Consider the following 23248-nt stretch of genomic DNA (forward strand, 5'->3'; position numbering starts at 1 on the left):
TAGTGATCGTTTGATATATGGACCTGCAGCGGAGTTTAGTCCCAGACACGGCTAGTGACGTCAGACTGAACGACCGGATTATGAAATCACTGGGCAGGTAAAAATGCAGCAGATAGATTTGTGCAACTTGTGCACAGGTTCCACCTGAGAAACATGAATCTGCATTTCAAGAATTTGAAACTGAGGTCAGAGAGATTTTGCATTTTTAGCTAAACCCTGAAAGAAACAGAGACAAAGAGAGAAGCTCCAAAGTAATTGGACCAACATTAGCCACCTCACATGACGATGACAGACCAGCCTGTGCAGAACACGTAGCTGGATCCAAGTCTACTAATCAGCAGTGGAAAGACAGCTAAGCCCCGAGAGCACGGGGTGGGCGGTGGTGCAGCGCATCAAAATGCAAAGGCTTTAAAGTTCCTCCAGCTGGCCGACTCCACCTGCCAGTGACTCACCTCCACAGCCCGGCTATACGATCATCTACAGAGCATTTGACAGTAAAAACGAGGAAATCAGTGCACAAGTCATGAAACAGGAAAGTTTCCTAAAAGCTTTTAGTTCATTTCAGGCCAACAAACAAGAAAAACAAGAATTCTGCTCGTTTCCAGCTTCAGGTTCTGGTTTGTGGATTTTACGAGAGCAGCTTTGAATAATTGAGAGTCCTACATCATCATCTGTCTGAAACAAATCACGCCTGCTCCTCCTCCTTCAAGCTGAACCTCCTGATTGGCTGCCCCAGTAAACACGATGTTACAGGTGGGTGGGGCTTGTGAGACTGAGATGACGTTATAAAGATATGCTCATTCCTTGACAGCACACAGATTAAAAAAGATGAAAAAAAAATCACATGTGCACACTTGTATATTGATCTGATTATTTATTCTTTTGATCTTCATTATCTCAGTGTATATAGTAAGATGGTAAAACGTTTTTGATTGTTCTTCTTCTTTGAAAGCTACATATGCACCTTATAAGAGAAAGTAATCAGTTACCATTTGTGTCACTGTTTGATGAACACTTATTTTATAATAATACACAGCAGTGATGCCTTGAGATCAGCTACTAAAGATTTTGTGAGGATTTGATTGATCTAAAAGTAATAAAGTTTTATCTTATCTTATCTTATCTTAAAACAAATTATTCCTAAAAGCTATCCCAGTTTATACAGGAAGTTTTATCCGGTTGATTAATGTGTGTAGGAGCAGCAGAGGAACAGACCTGCAGTATGAGCATTTTAGTAAGTGGACGTCTTGAGGTGACCAGTGGATGCTGTATTCAAGCTATACTGAGTTTAAAAAGCTAATTCTTTCACGCTGTATCTTAGCAAGCTGTTTATGCTTAGGCAGTATGGTTTCTTAATTAACACTCACACTCCTTTAAAGCCGGTCTGTGCGGGCACGCTCCGTTTTGCATAACTATTTTTAAATCCCTGTAGAACCGGAACCACGTAAGTTAGTGCAATAATCTTTTTTGTGAAACCGGAGGAGTTGTACTTACATCTTATGCCATCAGCTTGTCCTCGGTCACGGTTTCCTTCCACATAAAGCTTTGCAAATATTGCATAAAAAGTGCTTGCAGGAACAAAAACATAATATTCCAGAAACACGCTTTGTCGATCCGATCAGCTGTTCATAACACTTCCCACATTGAAAAAGACGTCAGCGCGAACTATCGCATGTCCGCCATTACCTGCTCGAAACCGGAAGTGACGTCATTTTCGCAGAAAATGTAGTTTTTTACTTGTAGGCCTTAAAAGCCTATACTACGGAGCCCCGCAGGAGACATGGGAGAAAAAAAAATTAAGACGGACTTTTGCGGGATCTCGCAAAAGTTTTAGCCGCATTCTTCGGAGGCCGCCAGCTCGAAGCCGACCGGGAGGTTGAGGCACGATGTGCCGGGAAAGCGGTGTTCCTCCCGGCTGTAGTAGGTCTCGACCTCCCGTTAGCTTCGCGATGGTGGGTGTCAGATCTTTTGCCCTTTTGCAAATATGTGATGTCTTGTAAACCGAGCAGGTATCTGACGTTTACACAACTACATTCACGCCTCAAAATATCTTAAAAGTGTATTTTGTGACCCAGAAAGAGTAATATTACAACTAAGTAGCTGCCGCCATTGTTGGAATTCAACTTTTGCGAGATCCCGAGTTAGTTTTGCGAGATCTCACAAAAGTCTGTCTTAATTTTTTTTCTCCCATGTCCCCTGCGGGGCTCCGTACTATACTGGTGTTTTTATAAGTCATGTTTGACTTTATGCTTTTCTGAATAGTTGCTGGGATGCTTAGGACTCGAATTGCACTGCTGGAAATAGTTTATTTTGATGCACATGCTGTTTTCTCTGCAAATTTGCATCATAGGATTGTTTTTCGTTTTTCCTGCAGTATATAAAAATTGGTGTATCTCAAAAATAAAACTATGAAGACACTCAAAATAAATGTCCTGTTGTTGTAAATTATTTTTTGGAAATTTTTTGTATTTAAAGTTTTGAGGGATAAACCTCTTAAATTTCTCCAAGTAGAAATATATGTAAAAAAACCCAAAAACGATTTTCAATTTTTTTGTAGTTTATTGCACTTTTTTGCAATTTATGTAGCTACTATGGACTTAATGCATACATATTATTAAAATATGGGCTATAACAGTTGTATAGCAACTTGAAATGCTCCCAAAAATGGCACTACAACATGTAAAAATATAAAGTAAGCTCTGGCCTTGGTTCTATGGTAGGACTTAAAGGGTTAAAGTAATTTAATCCTTAGAAATGAGTGGCAGACCAACATCCAAAGACAGTCGCTGACGTGAAGGAGGAGAGCCGCGGAGGCAGGGAGCACGGGCTCCCTGGGGCTAACAGGCAGGAAGTAATGGACTCTTTATTGAATTAGATGCTCCGCAAAACCAGAGCAGTCATTATTATCCAGCTGAGATCCTGACACAACCACCAATAACAGGATCCATTAACCCCATTGGCTCCGCGCCCATTAATCACAATTAAAATCTTTATGTAATTTCTCTTGTTTTACCAGGATGTTTTACCAGTCGGTGGTTGCTGGAGTACTTTTCTATGCTGTGGTGTGCTGGGGGAGCAGCACAGCAAAGAAGGACTCATCCAGGCTGGAGAAACTGATCAGGAGGGCTAGCTCTGTGGTCGGCATGAAGCTGGACACTCTGGTGACAGTGGCAGAGAAAAGGACATTAAAGAAACTGATGGACATTATGGACAATGCTGGGCATCCTCTGCACACGGCCATAAAAACCAGAGGAGTCTGTTCAGTGACAGGTTGCTTCTCCCAAAGACAAGAACTAACAGACTTAAAAACTCCTTTGTCCCACACGCCATCAGACTGTTTAACTCCTCTCTGGAGGGGAGAGGGAGGGGAAACAGGAGGACAAAGGAGGGGGGAACAACTAAGCTGTAGTGCCTCTGCACCTCACTGTGCAATACCTTTTGTAAATAGTCAACAGTGCAATAGACTCAATACTTGAAATGTGCAATTCACTTGTATTTTATTTTTTATTCCTATGTATTCTATTTATCCCCTTTGTATATTTTATTTATATTTGTCTCTGTATTTATATATGTGTGTGTGTGTGTGTGTGTGTATATATATATATATATATATATATATATATATATATAACAATTCTGTAACTGTAACTTCGGTCGTTGCTGTGCTTTTTGGAAGTCGAATTTCCCAGAGGAACCCACCCGAGGGATTAATAAAGTTCTATCTTATCTTATCTTATCTTATCTTGCAGTTTTATGCTCACTTGTCGTTTGTAGCCAGAGTTTGGGTCGCGCTGGCTCTGAAGGCTGTTCGTGCATTTGCTTCATTGCAGCTACTTTTATGATTTTTCATGACTTACTGAGTAAAAAGATGCATTCAAGAGCAGCCGACACCAAAGGCCTCGAGGAGGTAATATTACAGTGACTCCAGGTGGGGTGGACAAAGGAGTTTCTGAATGAACAAATGACTTGAGCTCAGTGACGTCAAACACTCCAACCCAGCAAAGGCACATTGAAAACTGATTTGATACGGGTATGTAAACTGCATGTACAAATAATCCCTGTGAGGCTTCAAACTGTTCCTAGAGTATTTAAAAGTAGAATGGGAGGCAGAGCCTTCAGTTTTCAGGCCCCTCTTCTGTGGAACCAGCTTCCAGTTTGGATTCAGGAGACAGACACTATCTCTACTTTTAAGATTAGGTCAAGGTCGAATTTATTTATATAGCACAGACGATGCTGCACATAGTGCTTAACAATATAAAAATGCCACTAAAAAGAAACAATGTAAAGCAATAATAACAATATAAAACAATGATAGGACAATAAAAGAATTAAAGCAATAACTAAGACTATTAAAATGTTTGGGTCATAGTGTGTTAAAAGCCAGGGCATAAAAATGTGTCTTTAGTAATGATTTAAATCGATCAAGTGTTTGTGCAGATCTAATATTATGGGGGAGACTATTCCAAAGTCTGGGACCTGCCACAGAGACGGATCTATCACCACGAGATGTGAGATCAGTCCGTGGGATGGACAGCATTAATTTTGAGCTAGACCTCGTGGTTTTTCCTGGAGCATAAACAGGAAGGAGCTCAGACAGGTAAGAAGAGCTCGGGTATTAAGCGACTTAAAAACAAAAAGTAAACGTTTAAATTGGATCCTGTAGGAGACAGGAAGCCAGTGTAAAGAAGCTAAAACTGGGGTTATAAGCTCTCTCCGTTTGGTACCAGTTAGCAGGCGAGCAGCTGCATTTTGGACCATCTGAAGATGATGGATGGAGGCCTGGACGAGACCAAAATACAATGAATTGCAGTAGTCCAACCTGCAAGTAAGGAAAAGGTGAATAACACGTTCAAATACATTCTCCGGGAGGTATGACTTTACCTTAGCCAGCTGTCTTAACTGAACGAAGCAGGACCGAACTACTGCACTCATCTGCTTATTCAATTTAAAAGAACCATCAAGGTAGACACCGAGGTTTTTGACACATACTGTAAAACATTACAGTAGGAGGAAAAGTGGCCCAGAGTGCTGACAACTTCAGTTTTATCTTCATTGAGCTTTAGAAAATTTAACAACATCCACTGGCTTCAAACTTTCCTTTTTGCTAAAGCATATAGTTAGGGCTGGACCAGGTGACCCTGGATCCTCCCTTAGTTATGCTGCAATAGACGTAGGCTGCCGGGGGATTCCCATGATGCACTGGGTGTTTCTTCTTCACGCACTGTGTTAACAGACCTCTCTGCACTGAATCATATCTGTTATTAACCTCTGTCTCTCTTCCACAGCATGTCTTTATCCTGTCTTCCTTCTCTCTCCCAACCAATCACAGCAGATGGCCCCGCCCCTCCCTGAGCCTGGTTGTGCTGGAGGTTTCTTCTTGTTAAAAGGGAGTTTTTCCTTCCCACTGTTGCCAAAGTGCTTGCACATAGGGGGTCATATGATTGTTGGGTTTTCTCTGCATGTATTATTGTAGGGTCTACCTTACAGTATAAAGTGCCCTGAGGCGACTCCTGTTGTGATTTGGCGCTGTATAAATAAAATTCAAGTTAGTTGAATTTAAACACTCAAAGCTGCTCCAGTGAAGCGCAAGATTAAACATAAGGATATGAAACGAGGCTGCACTCAGAAATGTTCCTGCACACCAAGAGAGATGAGCCAGGGCACAGTTGCTTGTGCAGCAGGTTGCAGGAGAAAATAGAATAATATGAAGCAACCTTGTACAAAAAGATGTGAGGTTCACTCAACTTCTTTCTTCAGTTTAGCACATGCTAAATATGTACACGTGCACATTACTGCTGTTAGTGTTACTGCTGATGGTAGCTACAGAACAGCGCAGTGATAACTTCCATCCATCTGCACTTAGTTCAGATCGTTGGTTGGGCTGGAACCTATCCCAGCTATCACAGGGCCAATTAAATGAATTATATATCATCATTTCTTTGAAAAAGCATATCCCATTTATGCAGCACAGGGCAGTCTTTGTGTCACTGACTCCTGGAGTTTCAGACATACAAGGTGAAGAAAGAAAACAGGCGCTGGAAAGATCTCCTTCATCCTAATCAGAATCAGAGACTTCTTGCACCACTTTAATATGAAGGCTGGACTTCCGTGTTGTGGTGTGAGGACAACAGTATTCTGCACTTCCTTCTTCTAAGAGATGAATGGATGGATGAACAGACACAACACGACATGAAAAAGCAGAATAAACATGTTCTTAATGCTGTCTGTGTGTCATGTGCTTGATTGTCCCAGCAGCTGTTCCACACGGCCTCATCGCTCGTTTCTCATATTTGTTGAACCGTCATCGGTCGTCGTGGAGGGGAAGCTTTACAGGCCAACTGACAGCCAGTAAAAGTTACAACCACAGGCAGTGCAGAGATGGCAGCTCAACGGGGAGCGAATAAAAATATCTCCACGGCATCAGCACATTCCTTACAGCGGGCCGAGAACACTCAGGACGTGACTCATGGTGAAGATTTGGAGGAACAACACAACCGCTGGCAGGACTGGAGATTAGATGTGGACTGATTTGTCTCAGCGGGACTTCCTCTGGCGACTGAGCAGTTCCACTTGATGTAGTAGGAATGTAGCAGCGCACTCGATAGCCCCTCCGCCACGGAGCCGGTCTGTTAAAACTGCGATTACCTCACTGGGTGTGTGAGTGCATACGAGCTATATCTCTGTGTGTTTGGATTTGGCCACCCTCAGAGTCGTGCTCCAACCGCTCTCTCTCCTCTACCTCTGCTCTGTTTCTCGTCAGAGAGAGAGCGGCGTGTGTGCGGCTACTCGTCGGGGAAACTGCTTGCACATCAGCTCCTCTCCGTCCACTCGCTTTGACTCAACATCACCGTCCTGCTCTCTTTCTGACCGGGACATTTCTTTCTTTCAACCGCACAGTTTGGTCAGAGTCCCGCCAGAAGCATAACACGTGCACAGAAGGACAGTAAAACCACAAAGATACACGATTTGTATCCATACTAGGGCTGCCACAAACGATTATTTTGATAGTCGACTAGTCACCGATTATTTTTGCGATTAGTCGACTAATCAGATCATCATCCATTGGACATAAAACGTACAGCTTATTGCACCAGCAGCATCTGCTTTTATATAACTATCATTAGCTTACAGCTTTAGGTGTGTAAGGTATGTGCTAACTAAAAATAAAGACAAGATGATAGTTTATTACATTTTAATGACATTTGCAGATTGTTTCGGTGAAGTTTAATAAACTCCTTGCTATCTAAAATATAACAGGACACTAGAGCTGGGCGATAGAACGATAACGATATGTATCGCGATATAACTTTTACTCGATAGAAAAATTAAGCTATCGCGATAGACCTCGCCGCTCTTGTCCTCTTAAAAAAAAAAAAGAAAAAGAAAAAAAGAACAGCCAATCCAAATTACGTAGCGCAGAGCTGAACCAATCACAGCCGCAGCGTCACGTCGCGTGACTTGTTACGTACAGCACAAGTGCCAAGCCGCACATGTGTATTTGTTTGGGAAGCAGCCAGCCACCGTACCGCCCGGGTAATGGAGGAAATGAGTGCGCCGGCTAGAAAAATCAACCGAGCGTGACCGAAGGGAAAACAGATGATGGTTCCAACGCCGGAGAGATTGTCGAACGGAAGAGCCACAGAAGTTCCGTAGTGTGAAGGTATTTCGGCTATTTCAAGTCTGACAAAAAACAGAGTAGCTGCACTGTAAATTGTGCCGAAAGCAAGTCTGGAAATACAATAAACTGGTTCATGCTCAGGCTACGTCCACACGTACCCGGGTATTTTTGAAAACGCAGATTTTTCTATGCATTTGCACCTTTCGTCCACACGTAAACGGCGTTTTTGGTCACTGGAGATTTTTGAAAACTCCATTTTTGCATTTACCGGACTAGAAAAACGGAGAAAACGCAGCGTCAAAGGTGTGCGCATTTTTTGACGTCACACTGTGCGCCACGTTATTGTTTCGGTGAAATGAATTTCTACAATACTGTTAATTCTACTCTCTGCAGTGTTTAAATGCTTACATATACACACAGTTACTGTCCCTCCACACATACGACTCTGTTCTGCTTCTATGCCCCAGCTTTGTTTACTTTTTCCCACCGAGGCTTCTAGACTTCTGATTGGCCAACATTTCTGCACGGTTAGGAATCTAGCGCCACCTGCTGCTTTGGCATGTTCATAGCAGCGTTTTCCTTCATTTCTCCCTTTATGTGTGGACGGGATTATTTTTCAAAACGAAAACGGAAAATCTCCGTTTTCAAAAATACCCGTGTACGTGTGGACGTAGCCTCAGTCTCTGACTGGAAGCGCTAATTCGTCATTCGGCTTTTGTCAGACTAAAGTAACTGTTAAAACTGTTTGAAAAGCTCAGCTATACAACAAGGAGAGATTGAGAATTTCCTTTTAGTTCTCAGTTTATTTGATATTGACAAAAGTTAGTCAGTTTTGTCTGTTCTTCTGTAAAACAAACTAAGATTTATTTTTAGAATTAATATTTTGTTTCTAAGTGGAATTGACAATTTAGTCTGTTTCATTTGTTCTATTTTGAAACTTAAACGCTTTAGCGGCTGCCTTTTGTGTAGTTTGCAATATTTGCCTTTATTTATCTGAAAAAGTCTCGTGTTCCTTAAGTACATCTACCCTGTTGAACTTATTATGGGAAATAAATATTTAAATAAAAACAAGCTGCTGATTATTTCACATTTTCCTTGTGAGCAACGGCACATTTAAATCTTACAAATATAGTTATTTGGCTTATATCGTGATAGATATCGTTATCGCCTGAAATGAAAAAAACATATCGTGATATGAAAAAATCTCATATCGCCCAGCTCTACAGGACACCGGAGTAAATTCTGGAGCATCTCACACTTCTGATAATCAGCTGTCTGCTTGACTTTTATTCAGCTGTGTAAAAACTATAACTTTAATCTCAGCCAAACCGATTTACTCAGGAACAAATAAAATACTGAAAAAAGCCAAACAATAACATTTTGAAGTTATCTAAGTGACTTATATATATATTTAACCTGAGTAGTGAAAGACGGCGGTGGGTTTGAAAACGATGTGCCGGGAGTCCGGTGTTCTCACGGCTCTAGTTAGCCTTGCCCCCGGCTAGCTATCGAGCTAGTGGGTAACAGACGTCTCCGAAAACGTCGGAGCGCTTTTGAAAATATGTGGTGTCTTGATAAACTGAGCAGATATTTGAGGTTTACACAGCTACATTCTCGCCTGAAAATATGTGAAACGTTTATTTTGTGACCCAGAAAGAATAATAAGAGTAATATTAAAACTAACTAGCTGCCGCCATTGTTGGAAACTGAGCTGGGCTGCGCTATGAATTCTGGGACACAGCTTCTTCTTCTTCGGGGTTTAACGGCAGCTGGCATCCTTGTACATGCAGTGCTGCCATCTTCTGTTTCAGTCCGTTATTACACTCTTAAATCCTGCTATTATTCCTGCGTCTTTTGAGATCTTACAAAGCTTCAAACGACGCGTCGACTATTAAATCAGTCGTCGACGATTTTGATAGTCTACGTAATCGTGACTAGTCGAATAATCGTGGCAGCCCTAATCCATACTGTACAAGATATTTGACATGAGGCCTCATCTGATGATGAAACAATCATCGATGTGTCCATAGACTGCACAAATGTCCAGATCTATTGTTGAGGAGCTCCACTCCTGGACGTGTGCAGCCTGCAGTGGCTGTTGTGGCCGCCTCTGATGAATACGTCAACCCAGAACATCCCATTCAATAAGTGGCATACTGGGACTAAATGCTGGCCAAGGAGCTGTGTGGATATGCTCCTGATTGAGAAAAGCCTGTTCTCCTCTGGCAGAGTGGAGGCAGGCATTGTTCTGCTGAAACAGCCGCGGGGCGACGTGCTGCTGCAAGAACGGCACAAGTAGCACCTCACCCAGGTGCTGCCGTCCACTCTAATTTCCACCAAAACAATGCAATGACATGGACACGCAAGCCTCAAGCAACAATGTGGAAATGTCTGTACAATTATTAACCAAACCAAACCTTCATGTTACAATTATTAATGAGTTATTACTATTAGTACATCTCCAAAAGTTGATTCAGTTCATCTGGACGTAGTGTTTTGTGTTGTTGTGGTTGTTGATCAATGGTCATGAGAATTTCCGTCCTGATGAACAGAATCAGATTTTGGAGATGTACTTACCTGGATGACTGGATGCATCAAGACGATACTATTAGTACAATTTGAGAGTCGTGCAAATTACATGTTTTACCTGCAAGAAACCAAAATGGGAGAAACCCAAGAAAACGTAGTGTTAGCAGGTTTGTGCTCCGAGTCCTTTCTTACTCAGGGCTCTAGAGTGCGACCAATTTGGTCGCAAATGCGACCAAATTTCTCCATGGTGCGACTAATAAAAAATACTTGGTTGCACCGGTGCAACCAAGTATTTTCTCGGAAAAAAAGTTTCAGCAACCCTGAAAGTCTCCGTGTGTTCAACAACAGGCACACATTATGCCCATGTCGTGTTCTAAACCAATCAGAGATACTCAGAGGTGGGGACCTCTGTGATTGGCCGTGGTCCAGATATTCCTGCAGACCTACTTGTGCTTACGTTTGAAAGTGCGGGCAGATAGAGAAGGGTGAGTAGCCCAGGTCAGAAGTGTATGAAGTTGGTATTGAGAAAATATGAAAAGAACAATTGATAACTTTTTCGTTAAGTTAAGGCCTGATCAGTCCAAAATTCTGAGCCAGCGCTCTGACACGGAGCCATCAACCTCTCCGTTTTTGTCAAACACTGGTCCGGAGACGGCATCAGAAAATGAGCCACATACGATCGACTCCCAGCCGGAGTCCACTGAAAGTAAAAGTGAGAAAATGTATAGATTTCGAATCGAGTGGCTTGACCAGTTTCCCTGGCTAAGATACAGCCAAGCTGACAATATGATGCACTGCATTTATTGTCGCGAGTGTGGAAAGACCATGGCCAGCAACACAGCATTTGTCACTGGTGCTAATACGTTTCGAATTGAAACGCTGAAAAAGCATACAGCATCGAGAAGACACATTATATGCCGTGATAAATGCTCTGCCAAAATGTCCCCGCTCCCCACTGCCTTTCAGCGGCAGGCAGGAGTAAACGGGTCATCGGAGGAGGCCGAGATGATCATTAAGTTTAACATCGCCTACAATATTGCAAAAGAAGAAGTTCCGTTTACTAAGTTCAAGTCAGAAATAACTCTTCACAGGAAAAATGGCTTGGACATAAACCCCACATACAGCAATGATGTTGCGTGCGCCCAGTTTATAGGCGTAATCGCTGACACACTGAAAAAAAAGACGTCAGTGGAAATTGCGAACAGTACATACATGGCCTTCCTGATCGATGGAGACACAGACATCGCCACAAAAGAATGTGTCATTGTGTACGCTCGTATCTTGCAAAAAGGAAGACCAGCGAATATACTGATTGGACACATTGAGGTCCAGCATGCCCATGCCCAAGGTAAGCCATGTCATGTCACGTAGCCTATGTATATGATTAATAATATTACGTCGTGTTACTGAATTAACCATATCTAGCATGTTCTTATCATTGAAAATTAAACATAGCAATAATACATGAATATAGAAACTCAAACTGAAAAAGACTGCATTGTAAACTCTTGATCTGATAAGTAAATGGTATTTTTTTTTAAATTTGTTTAGGAATTTATGCTGCCTCAAAGAAAGCATTTGCTGCTCTTGGGGACCAGTGCAGTAACTGGTTGGATAAAATCATTGCTATGGGGGCTGATGGAGCTGCTGTTAATTTGGGCAGCAAAGGGGGTGTCAAGTTAATCATTTTGAAAGGTTGTTAGTTAATCATTTACAAATAAAAAAAAACGTGAACATGTAAAACTGCGGTGTTAAGTAATGCAGTTTAAAAATTTGGGTACGCCTAACTTTTGTGCTTGTACGCCTAAATTTTGTGCTGGTGCGCCTAAATTTTATTTTTAGGCGCACCAGTGCAACCATGGCAAAAAGTTAGTCTAGAGCCCTGTTACTATGACCAGATCTCAGCTTTTGCCGCCGTTCTCGTGCTCTTTGTTCCAAAGCGTTACTGCTGTATTCAACATTTGAAGAGCCGTCCTGAAGATGAATGCTGGGCAAACATTACAGGAGTCTCTAGAAAACATCAAACATCCACTGCAATCAAGTCTTTGCGTAACACAGCTGAAAGAACCAACATGGCCACATTAATCATTTAACCTTAAACCTTCAGAAGCTCAGCATACGAGCTGCCTCCTCGGGTTACCAGCGAGCGACACTTGATGTAGACGGTTGTGCACAGGTAAGTTACGCCAATTCAAGCAACAGAGCGAGACTCAGTTGTGCCTTAAACGAAAATAAAATAATATTGTATTAACCTGAGAGATTGTACAGTAGGCTGTGGGTAATATTTTTACTCCTCAAAGTCTCCAGTGTATTCGCACAAACAAAGAAGAAGCACATTACCGTACAAATCCCGTCTTTTAAAACCAATATCTGTCAGTAAACCTCTGGGAGCCAAAATGTCTGGAAGAAAAATCCATCCAACATTTTGAGGCATTTGAATAACAAACTGTCAGCCGCTCAGTACGAGTGGAAGAATGACGGCAATGTCACACCGAGCATTCATCTGGGAGCCGTGAATATCTGTGTGAGCCAACCAGCAGCCGTCTCGTGCCAGTAGAACCAGTACGATTCAGCCTCTGGAGACTGTGCATTTAAAATCCCATAAAAATTCATCCAGTAGTTACACTGAATGAGACATTCAACCTCCACAAAGACAGACTCCAGCTGCACTGCCACACCTACAACTACGGGAAACATCCAGTTCAGGTTTATTAATATAACCTCAATTCACAACAACAGTCACCACAAGGTGTTTTATACAGAAAGGTAAAGACTGGGACACCAGCAGCGCTTACTCAGGAGAGAGAATAAAGTTAGAATAAAGTTTCCTAGAGAACAGGTTAAAATGTGTCTCCATGCTGAAGAATGGCTACATTTACACGTTTATAAAAGCTGAAGAAAAGAAAATGTTTCCATACAAATTAGGGCTGCTCAATGAATCGAATTTTAATCACGATTACGATCTGGGCTTTCAACAATCATTAAAAATGACTGAGCCGATTATTAGCCCCTCGCCCCGTGCTTTCAGGGCGACCGTGGCTCAGGGGGTTGGGAAGCGTATCTGTAACCGGAAGGTCGCTGATTCGATCCCCGGGCTCTCTGTCCTGGTCGTTGTGTCCTTGGGCAAGACACCTACCGCCCTCTGGTGTTGGTCAGAGGGGCCGATGGCGCGATATGGCAGCCTCGCTTCTGTCAGTCTGCGCCAGGGCAGCTGTGGCTACAGCTGTAGCTGCCTCCACCAGTGTGTGAATGTGAGAGTGAATGAGTAGTGGCATTGTAAAGCGCTTTGGGTGCCTTGAAAAGCGCTATATCAATCCAATCCATTATTATTATTATTATTTACTCTCGCGCTGCTCCGTGTGGCAAATCAAGCGCACCTCTCTGCATTTCGAATACGTGTCACAACAATTAAGAGGACCCGAGGGAAGCTCGGAAAGCTAAGCAGAAGTTATTTGGAGAGGAGAGTGACTGCCGTTGGTTGAAAAGAGGTAAAACGACTTCAGTGGTGTGGAAACATTATGGGTTTGCGGAGTCAGACGTGGATCAAGTAGACATAGTGTGTAAACTTTGCTGCGGTGTCGTAGCTGCAAATTTATTCAATCATTTATTTCAATCAAAAGTTACTACTTTCAGTGTTTCATTTTATTTTTGTTCAGGCAGCAACTTTTTGATGCAATTGTGCATTGTGTGGCTACACAGCTCGCCTTGATGTTTGGTTATTTGTATGCATAAATATTATGCAGTATTTTGAAGTTCACTAAACATAGATGTTTACATTTTTCATTTATTTTTTATATTGCAAACATTTGCACTGTTATCAGTATTTGTACACTATTTTATATTATTTTTTTACAATCTTTAAAGCCATTATCCAACACATTGTTATTGTTAAATAAATATCGTCAAATAATCGAGATCTCAATTTCAGTGAAAATAATCGTGATTATCATTTTTGCCATAATCGAGCCCTAATACAAATTTAAACCATCGGTGCAACAACGAGTGCCGCCTGTCAACTAAGAAAAGTGTCTCTAAAGCTGGGGTCCCAAACTCGTGGCCCGGGGACAGTACCAGCGGTGGCCCCGGAGACCCCTGCAGTAAAACGTGGACGTAGCTCCCAGCGCTAAAATGTAAAGCTGCATTCTTTCTAATGGCCAGCAGGAGGCGACTCAACTGTCTGGCCTCTGGTTTGGTCTGAGAAAAGAGCTTCACGCTCGCTCATTAGACACCTTCCTGATCAGCTCAGAGACTTGATCGCTCATTTCAAGTCTTACTGAGCACAACATCAAGTTCCTTTTGGTGGCAGAGCAGGTCAGCCACTTATCAGAAGGTCGGTGGTTCGATCCCAGGCTGCCTCCGGGCTGCGTGCCAAATATCCTTGGGCAAGAGACTAACCCCATGTTTGCTGGTGGTGGTCAGAGGGCCCGGTGGCACCAGTGTCAGTGCGCCCCAGGGTGGCTGTGGTTACAATGTAGCTGCCATCACCAGTGTGTGAATGTGTGTGTGAATGGGTGGATGACTGAATGTAAAGCGCTTTGGGGTCCTTAGGGACCAAGTAAAGCGCTACACAGACCATTTACCATTTTCATTTTGTGAATTTGACCCCTGCTGGAGAGAAAAGGGGCTAAAACAAGGTGGTCACTGGTCCCTCAGTGTCACACCAAACATCAAAGCACCAAAAAAGGCCTAACCGCCAGCTCTCGTGGCTACATACATAGCCCTTTATACACAGCACGTTTGCCACACATCCACTGCAGCGCTGAACTTGTGGACATCACTTTCAGAGGCGATGTAAGAACACAATTACCCGACAGAGGGAGTCTGACTGCACTCATTTGCTCCAGTGTGAGAATAGAACAGGTAATAGCACAGATAATGCCCACTCGCTACGCACCAGGCTGCCTCACGCTCTGTCCAGGCAGCAGCCTCGCCCGACCACACTGAGCATTTCCAGCAGTGAGAATGTGACTGAAGTGGACCATTTCCTGTTGTGTTTCATGTGAGGAGGGAACATTGAAGAAACTATTCCAACCTGGGTTTTCCAAAACTGCTCAGAGGATATAAAAATAACTCAGTTTGAAGCTCAAACCGTTAAAAAAGCTCAAATGTAATGGAAGCGTGATATTTCTACTGATTTCACGTGTTAATGCTGCAGCTCTGTCACTGTTCATGACGACGACATCGCTCCAGCAGCACCAAAAGCTGATGTGTGTCGTCATTTATGTCATCGTTGTATCATTTATTTAGATTTCAAAGGAACAAAGACACAAGACAATCTGACACACACACACACACACACACACACACACACACACACACACATGGTCTGTAGCAAAGTCAGAAGGAATCGAGCTCCTACTGTGTAACTAAACTTTTCCAGTTTAGCCAAGCCTCAAGCATCTGCAGGATTTTCAGATTTTTCTGGATGGATGGTGTTTCCACTCAGTACGTTTTCCTTTTTTAGCCACAAAATCAAAAATGCATAAAACAAGTGGATGGAAGTTCACCTGGAGGATCTGAGAGAAACAAACACACACACACACACACAGGTCACACAGTGGCAAAGTCAGCAGGAAACGAGCTCATATTGCACAACTGATCCTTCACTTGACCCAGCGACCTCACGCCTCCTCACTGACGCTCCAGGTGATGTCTGAAAATTAAAGCCATGAAGCGAAGGGACCGGACGAATAAAATGTCAGGAATATGTTTAACACAGCAGCCGGGGAAAAAGAGAGTCTCATTTACCATGCATGGGTTATCAAATGCAAAGCTGGAAGTCAAAGTCACACGCTGCACTGGCCTCTCAAAGGCTAATCCCACCCCGCATGTCCCCAGTACGAACTCCAGCTTTAAGTGTACAGAAGTGGAGCAAAGACTTATTATTTCATTTATTGGACTTTTTGGGGTAATTGGAAATCTGTCCAACTTCTAAAAGTGTTTAATCCAAGTCTAATTCAATCCATTCACATTAGTTTATAATAAATAAGTACGTCTGTGAAAGATCACCAGTGGTGAATGTCAAATCTGGCAACGTTTTGGCATTAAAAATAAAACCAGGATGGAAATCTGAAGGATTTCTGAGGCTGTGAAAGCACCGATGACCCAAATCCATCTGATTTCTGCTTCCACGTTTTCTTTATATGCAGACACACAGGCCTTTTTAAGAGTTTGTATTTTACACACTAATTGGCATCTTGGCAGAGAGGACGAATGAGAGCAGGAGAGAAAACAAGCAGTCACGTTGATTTAAGCCAAAGATGGAGAGCGGGGCGGGGAGGCAACGAGCAGAGAGAGATGAAGAGAGATAAAAGTGGCAGAGGGACAGAGAGCGAGGACCGTCAACTCAAAAACGGCAGTGGCACTGATAAAAGCAGAGGGATGGATGGTGGGGCACAAAGAGGAGAGAAGAACAAAGAAGGTGGAGATAGACGAGGAGGAGGAGTCAGACAGACCCAGAAAATTTTGCTCAGGAAAGAAAAGGAAACGGAGACGAGGCCCAGATGATTCCTGATGTTGTTACAGCTCAGTTAGAAATCACCTCCACCCGTGTGTGGGAGCACACATCCACCGAGTCCATGTGGGGCTGACATGTTAAACACATGCTGAATCGGAGCAATTTTAAGTAAAACAAGCTCACCGATTGGACGGTTTTAGTGACATAATCAGCGTCAGAAGTCCAGGACCAGTGTTGATATATTCCATTCTTTACGTGGTTATCTGCTACAAAATGAACCTCCAGGAGTGAAGGATGAAACCAGAAACTGCAGTTCCTCTAACGTCCACTTGAGGCTCCAGCCCTGAGTCAGTCTCCAGATAGACTCAAATGAAAACGGGTATCAGCTTTGCTGATAATTGATCCATAATGCTGAGATTTTTCCTCTTGCTTGCACAGAACCACTTTGGTCCAGTTCTCCGATCAGCACCAGGTTCATCTGTTAGATTTGTGAGCAGCTCGGTGAAATGATCAGAGTGTGTTTTACATTAAACTGTTCAGGTGTGCAAACGGCCACGTTACACCGTGTGTAAACTGACAGATGTTATTTGCATGACTGGCCAAAGGGCAGTGAGACCAGAAGACAGATTCGGCTCCACGCAGCGTTTCCTTCATGTTCAGCAGGATGGCTGCTGCAGGCGCTGAAAACCGAAGTGACACGCAATTCACTCAGTTTGAAGAATCTCCTGCAAAAATGTGTCCACGGAGAAACTTTTAAAGGATTATTTGTATTTGTGGAGGTAATGATAATCAATCACAGCGGCGCATAAAGTTTATGAAGGTGTAATTCACTACAGATGACAGAAAAACTGCAAAAGTTCAGATATGGATGACGTGTTTGGAGGATATAATAATAATGATGTCATCAAATATGCTCACATGACCAAATCACACATTACTCCAAGTCTGCTGCAGGCAAAACAGGAGGAGCATTAAATCTGATGTGTGTACGCAAAAGTTAAATTTACCACATTGTAAAAAAAATAATACTACAATATACTTCAACTAGCAAAAGTAAAAATGCTGCTTCTTCAGTGGCTGAATGCATAATGTCTAATGTTGCAGTTCTAACAGAATTTAAACGCACTCTTCACATTTATCTCATGTATGTAAAACACTCCAGTTTATCTGTACACTTCTGCAGAGTGACTAATAAAGCTGTCAGAAAAATATAGCGCAGCAAAAAGTTCAATAATTCAGCTCGACGTGAAGTTCAGATGTAGAAGAAACAACCGGAACTACTTTATTGGAATCAGCCTGAGTACGTTTAAAATACAAACTATGATGACTCGAGAAACAAACAGATGAGAGATGATGAAAGAGTTCAATACAGGAATTATTCAGAGTAATGCTTGTGATTAATCATCTTAGTCACTAAAACAGGGAAAATAATGTGAACCACAAGCAGTGAACATGCATTTATTAGCTGACTCGGCTGCTGGAAGAAGAAGCAAAACTCTGTTTGGAGCTCGTAATATTGATTCCTGTTGGAAACCACACAAAACAAAAAGAGCTGTTTTTAATGTGACGTACCTGCTCCACTACAAACTACTGGGAATGCTATGTTAGAGCCTAGTGTAGAATATAAACATGTCACCATACTGTACTTAGTTCAGTAATGGAAGGCAAGAGACCACCAACCCATTTTTAACAGCAGGGCCCTGTTTCAGGAAGCCGGTTTAGTGGAAAAACTGAGTAAGTATACCCTGAGTTAACGAAAACTCTGGGTTTTCGGTTTCACAAAGCGAGTTCAGCTGCAGCCTGAGTGAGTCACTATGACGACACACTCCGTGAAGCTAACCTGCCCCCTAGCAGGTTTACTACAACTAACCCTGACGTTCTCCGCCTCTTTGTCGGAAACCTGACTGTAGGAAGTGTCAGACATGGCGTGCCCCTTCCTTGAAGAGCCAGTAGATGTTGAAGCCCAAATTCTCCGCAGAGCTCTCCGCCGGGAGAGAGTGATCAGAGCGCGTTCGGACATTTTATCATTTCCTGATGATTTTCTGTGTGAACGTTACCGTTTTTCAGCACAATCTATAATTTATTTGAATAACATCCTCAGGCCTAATACTGCTCATGTGACACATCGCGGACATGCTCTCAGTTCTGTACATATTATTTGTATTGCACTTCGGTTTTTTGCAAACGGGAGCTTTCTGTATAATATTGGTGACGCTGAGCACGTTTCCAAGGCTACCGTCTGTCGGGCAGTCAGGAATGTTACAGTTGCACTGAAACGTCTCCTGTACTCGTTTGTGGTGTTCCCCGGTCACAGACCCACAAGATTTATCAAAGAGGGATTCCACAAAATTGCAGGTATCAGGATGAACAAAACGTAATTCATGATGTGGTGATATTTGAACTACTACTTAAATTGCACATTTATTTTCAGGGTTCCCAGGCGTGATTGGCTGTATAGATGGCACTCACATTCCAATCATTGCTCCTTCAGTAAATGAAGGAGACTATGTGAACAGGAAGTCTTTCCACAGCATTAATGTACAGGTACATAGTTCCCTGTAGCATGTCAAACTAACAAATTATTTCATTATAGTAATGGATGCTAATTTGTGTTCTCTGCACTGTGAAGATCATATGTGATGCTGCCAACATTATCACAAATGTGGAAGCCAAGTGGCCAGGCTCTGTCCATGACTCACAAATATTCCGTGAATGTACACTGAGCACAAAATTTGGACATGGTGAGTTGAGAATACTTTAAAATATATAAAGACCAATTGCTTCAGGGACATTTGAACTGAAGTGTATCCTTCTGTCTTAGGAGAGTTCACTGGCTACTTGCTTGGTGATAGGGGGTATCCATGTTTACCCTATTTGCTTACCCCTTACCCTGACCCTGAACCGGGCCCACAGCAGCGATATAATCTGGCTAATTGCAGGACAAGAGCCAGAATTGAAATGACTATCGGAATGCTTAAGGCCCGGTTCCAGTGCCTGCAAAGACTCAGGGTCACCCCAGAAAGGGCATGTGACATTATTGTGGCATGTGTGATTCTTCACAACATTGCCACAATTAGAGGAGAACACTGTCCTTCTGAACCAAACAGCAGTGATCCAAACCATGAACATCCTGACCCTCCCACGGACATACAAGATGGAAGAGCAGTCAGAGACACCATATGTCACAATCATTTCTTTTGACCCATCACCTCAACATGTTGAAAGAAGAATAAACAGATTTTTTGTTCAACTGGCTTTATTGGTCACCTGTGTTTCCTGTACACAAAGTATTAAAAGATGTAAACCTCATAAAGTGTCTCTGTTGCTTCCTCCTCTGTAACAGCTGTCAATGTTTCTTCATTATTTTCCTGTAGTAAAGAAATAAACAACATTGCTGTTCTACTGTAAACTCATATAATCTGTGGAGTATTACTCACAACTGCAACTGTCTGGCTCAACAGGAGGCTGCACCAGATGCAGTACACCATCACCATCAACTGATAGAATATGAGGTTCATACAGGTCACTTATAACTTACAAGGGACCAAATGGCAATTAACAAACATACCAATCACCTTACACTTCATTGTCATTATGCTCTCAAAGACAACCAAGGCTGAGGGAAGGCAAAATCAGTAGGAAAATAACTTCACTACAAAATAATTCATTATGGTGAAGAGTTTATCAAATGAATGTGTCGCACTGCAAAGGTGACTGTGAAGAAAGGATGTATGCACATCATGTATTATTTTGAATTTACCCCCTATGTAGGCACTTGTGTCTTGCGGGGTTATTGACTCAGAGGATGTCCCCGCAGAGATGCCTTCGGCCACAGGGCGCCCACTGTTTTGGCTGAGGGCCAACTGCTCAGCCTCTGTGAGTGGTGGTGGTGGAGGACCCCCACCTGTTTTTCAGGCCTCCGCTTTTTTTCTGTTGGCTATAACGGGCCACATTTGAGCATACAGAGTAAGCAAATATGTACTTGTAATGTGCTCAGGTAATTTCAATAAGTGCTTACAGAAAGAAAATTAATGTAGCCTCTAACTGCAATTGATTTACATGGGACAAACAGACCAAGCACTATGGCTCATAATACAATTACACCTCACCTGTTTGGACTATATTTTTATATTTCATTTTTACTTGCTGCCAGGAACGTTTGGGGCCTGTTGGGTTGCACCTGCGCTCACATCACATCACAAAATAAAATGTATAAAATAACAAATAAAATAACATATGATAAAATAACGTGTTAAATGGGTGGAAATCCCTCGATCAATGTTTAAATTAACACTCACGCATTGACTCTGTCGGCTATGTTTTGCCATGCATGCTCCCTTTCTTTTGCAGCTGTGGCTGTGTTACTTTTTTCCGCGGAATTTGCATGTTATCAGCATATGCTGCCATCAGAATTTCGGCCTCAAGCGCTGTATAATACATTGACCGCGCCTTCTTTCCCTCCGTCTCCATGGTGACTCGCTTAATCTGTGCTCCGCTTATCAGGGCTTTATGTATCCTCGTCCGCGCGCTTCACTTGGGGTTAAAGCAACTCCGCGTTGATTGAACTAATTGTTATCAGCCTTTCTGAAACCGAATATTCCGAGTTGGACAGTTCGGGGTTACTCAACCCTGAGTATCGTTTTTCACTCTGAGTTTTCTAAACCGGCTTCCTGAAATAGGGCCCAGGAGATTCAATTCAACTTTATTTATACAGCTCCAAATCACAACAACAGTCGCCTCAAGGCGCTATCAATGCTAACCAGCAGCTAGCTAACAACACATTTCTGTATTGATTTTGTTTTTTTAAAACTGGGCATTTGACATGTGCCACAGCATCATATGGTGCTTCTGCATCCGCAATTATTGTCTGTAGTTTACCATCATATACCTGTTAGAGAGTCAACATGTTCACGTAGCATCAACAAGCGCACGACTTCATGAGCTCAGGTATGGCTTCACTGCTGAAATTCACCGACTTCACTTATTAAATACAAAGTGAATATAATGCTCATGAGTCTCGACTCTCCACAGACTAATTACTAATTCAGTTTCAATTTGATTTCATTACTTTTTACAAATCAAAACAACAGTCACTCCAAGGTGCTTTATATTAGCAGGTAACGACTCTACAATAATACAGAGAAAACACCAACAATCACATGACCCCCTATGAGCTAGCACTTGGCGACAGTGGGAAGGAAAAACTGCCTTTTAACAGGAAGAAACCTCCTGCAAACCTTACTGCACTATCTCAGTAAGGGACGGTGATCTGATATGAACAGCTGAGGCTGAGGGGAGGGAGACGGGACAAAAGACGCGCTGTGCAAGAGAGCCAGAAGCAGACAACAACTGCTCTAACGAATTTACTGACATCGTCAAGAAACAGGATTTAATCTGCAAATATCTGAGCAGCAAAACTGCTGCCATGTTTCTGATCCAACTGCCATCCTCAGACTTACAGGAGTTTCTAGATTCTTCCTCGGTATTCTTCATGCTCTGCGTAGCCTCAAACATGCTTCATCTCTTTTTATACAGTAAAATAAAACCGATAAATTTTAACACAACAGCTGAAGCATAGAAAGATTTCACTCACTGACCTGCTGCTCAGATCTGTGGGCGTGGCATTCCTGGAAGACCTGTGGGAACAGAAAAAGATACTCTGATTACCATCTGCTCAAACGAGACCAGATTTAAAGTCAGTACAAACACACTGACCAGCTAGCAGCTAGTTAGCTTAGCTTAGCACTAGCATAGGAAACGAGGGAGGCCAGCTAGCCTCTGAAGCTCACTGACAGCTTTTATTTTAGTGGATTTCTGATGCGTTTCTACTTTCTCTTTAAGAAAATCGTTGCTTTGCTGCATCCATGTTCAAAATCCACTAAAGCTTGTTGGAAAACATTTGTGCTACGAGAGAAATTTACAGATGATGAAGAGAGACGTAGACTTCAGTTTGACCTCATTTTACATTTTTTTAAGTTTCTGGCATGAAGTTAAAAAAAGAATGAATAAAGAAAATGTTACATCTTATTTAAAGGGCATAAAACAGCTGCTGCACGTCTCAGATTGTTAAACTCTTCCTGCTGAGCTGTTTTTCTACAGACACCCACACAACAGACACCGAGCCCACAGACGTCCACATCCAGCTTCATTTATGCAGTTTATTAACAAATTAGTTTGTGAAGCCAGTGAGCCACAGCTGTGGAAGCACACACACACACACACACACACACACACACACATATTTTTGTACTGTAAATATAAAATATTTTTCATATTTTTTGACCTGAAGGAAAAACGTTTGGAGAGAAAGAGAAAAATATAAATAAATGAAAGATTAGAATAAACTTGAACTAACAGTTCTCACCACTAAAACCATTTATTCTGACTGTTGCTTCATTAGTAATGAAAGAAAAGCTCTTTGTGAAACTGCACTGTTACAAAACTGCACCTCTGAATTGCATGCCAGGAAATGCTTTTTTTTGTCTATAATGCTCATTTTGCATCACTTCTGGTGGACGTTTACTGTGGGCGGGGCTCAGACAGCTCCGCCCACCCAGCTTAAAAGGTGTTTTCACTCAATAAAAATGTACTGAGCCACTGACATCACATCATTTACCTTGAACCAAAGTAAACAAAGTAAAATG

General features: G+C 42.4%; 1 protein-coding gene across 4 annotated transcripts in view; it reads right to left on the reverse strand.

The window, feature by feature from the left end:
* The window catches only part of LOC146575192 (poly(rC)-binding protein 4-like), a 127604-nt gene extending 105363 nt beyond the window's left edge, over positions 1–22241 (reverse strand). For 3 of the 4 annotated variants that reach the window (XM_085275428.1, XM_085275427.1, XM_085275425.1), the window contains exon 1: positions 22202–22241. The gene's annotated coding sequence lies outside the window, so the exon portion shown is untranslated. Of the gene's footprint in view, positions 1–22197 lie in introns of all 4 variants that reach the window. The other variant, XM_085275426.1, reaches the window with a different exon arrangement.
* Between the last annotated feature and the right edge of the window lie 1007 nt (positions 22242–23248).

The sequence above is a fragment of the Mchenga conophoros genome, linkage group LG5 (assembly GCF_057382185.1).
Source record: "Mchenga conophoros isolate Kocher_MC1m ecotype Shallow Benthic linkage group LG5, M_conophoros_male_GT1.1, whole genome shotgun sequence".
Taxonomy (NCBI): Eukaryota; Metazoa; Chordata; class Actinopteri; order Cichliformes; family Cichlidae; genus Mchenga; species Mchenga conophoros.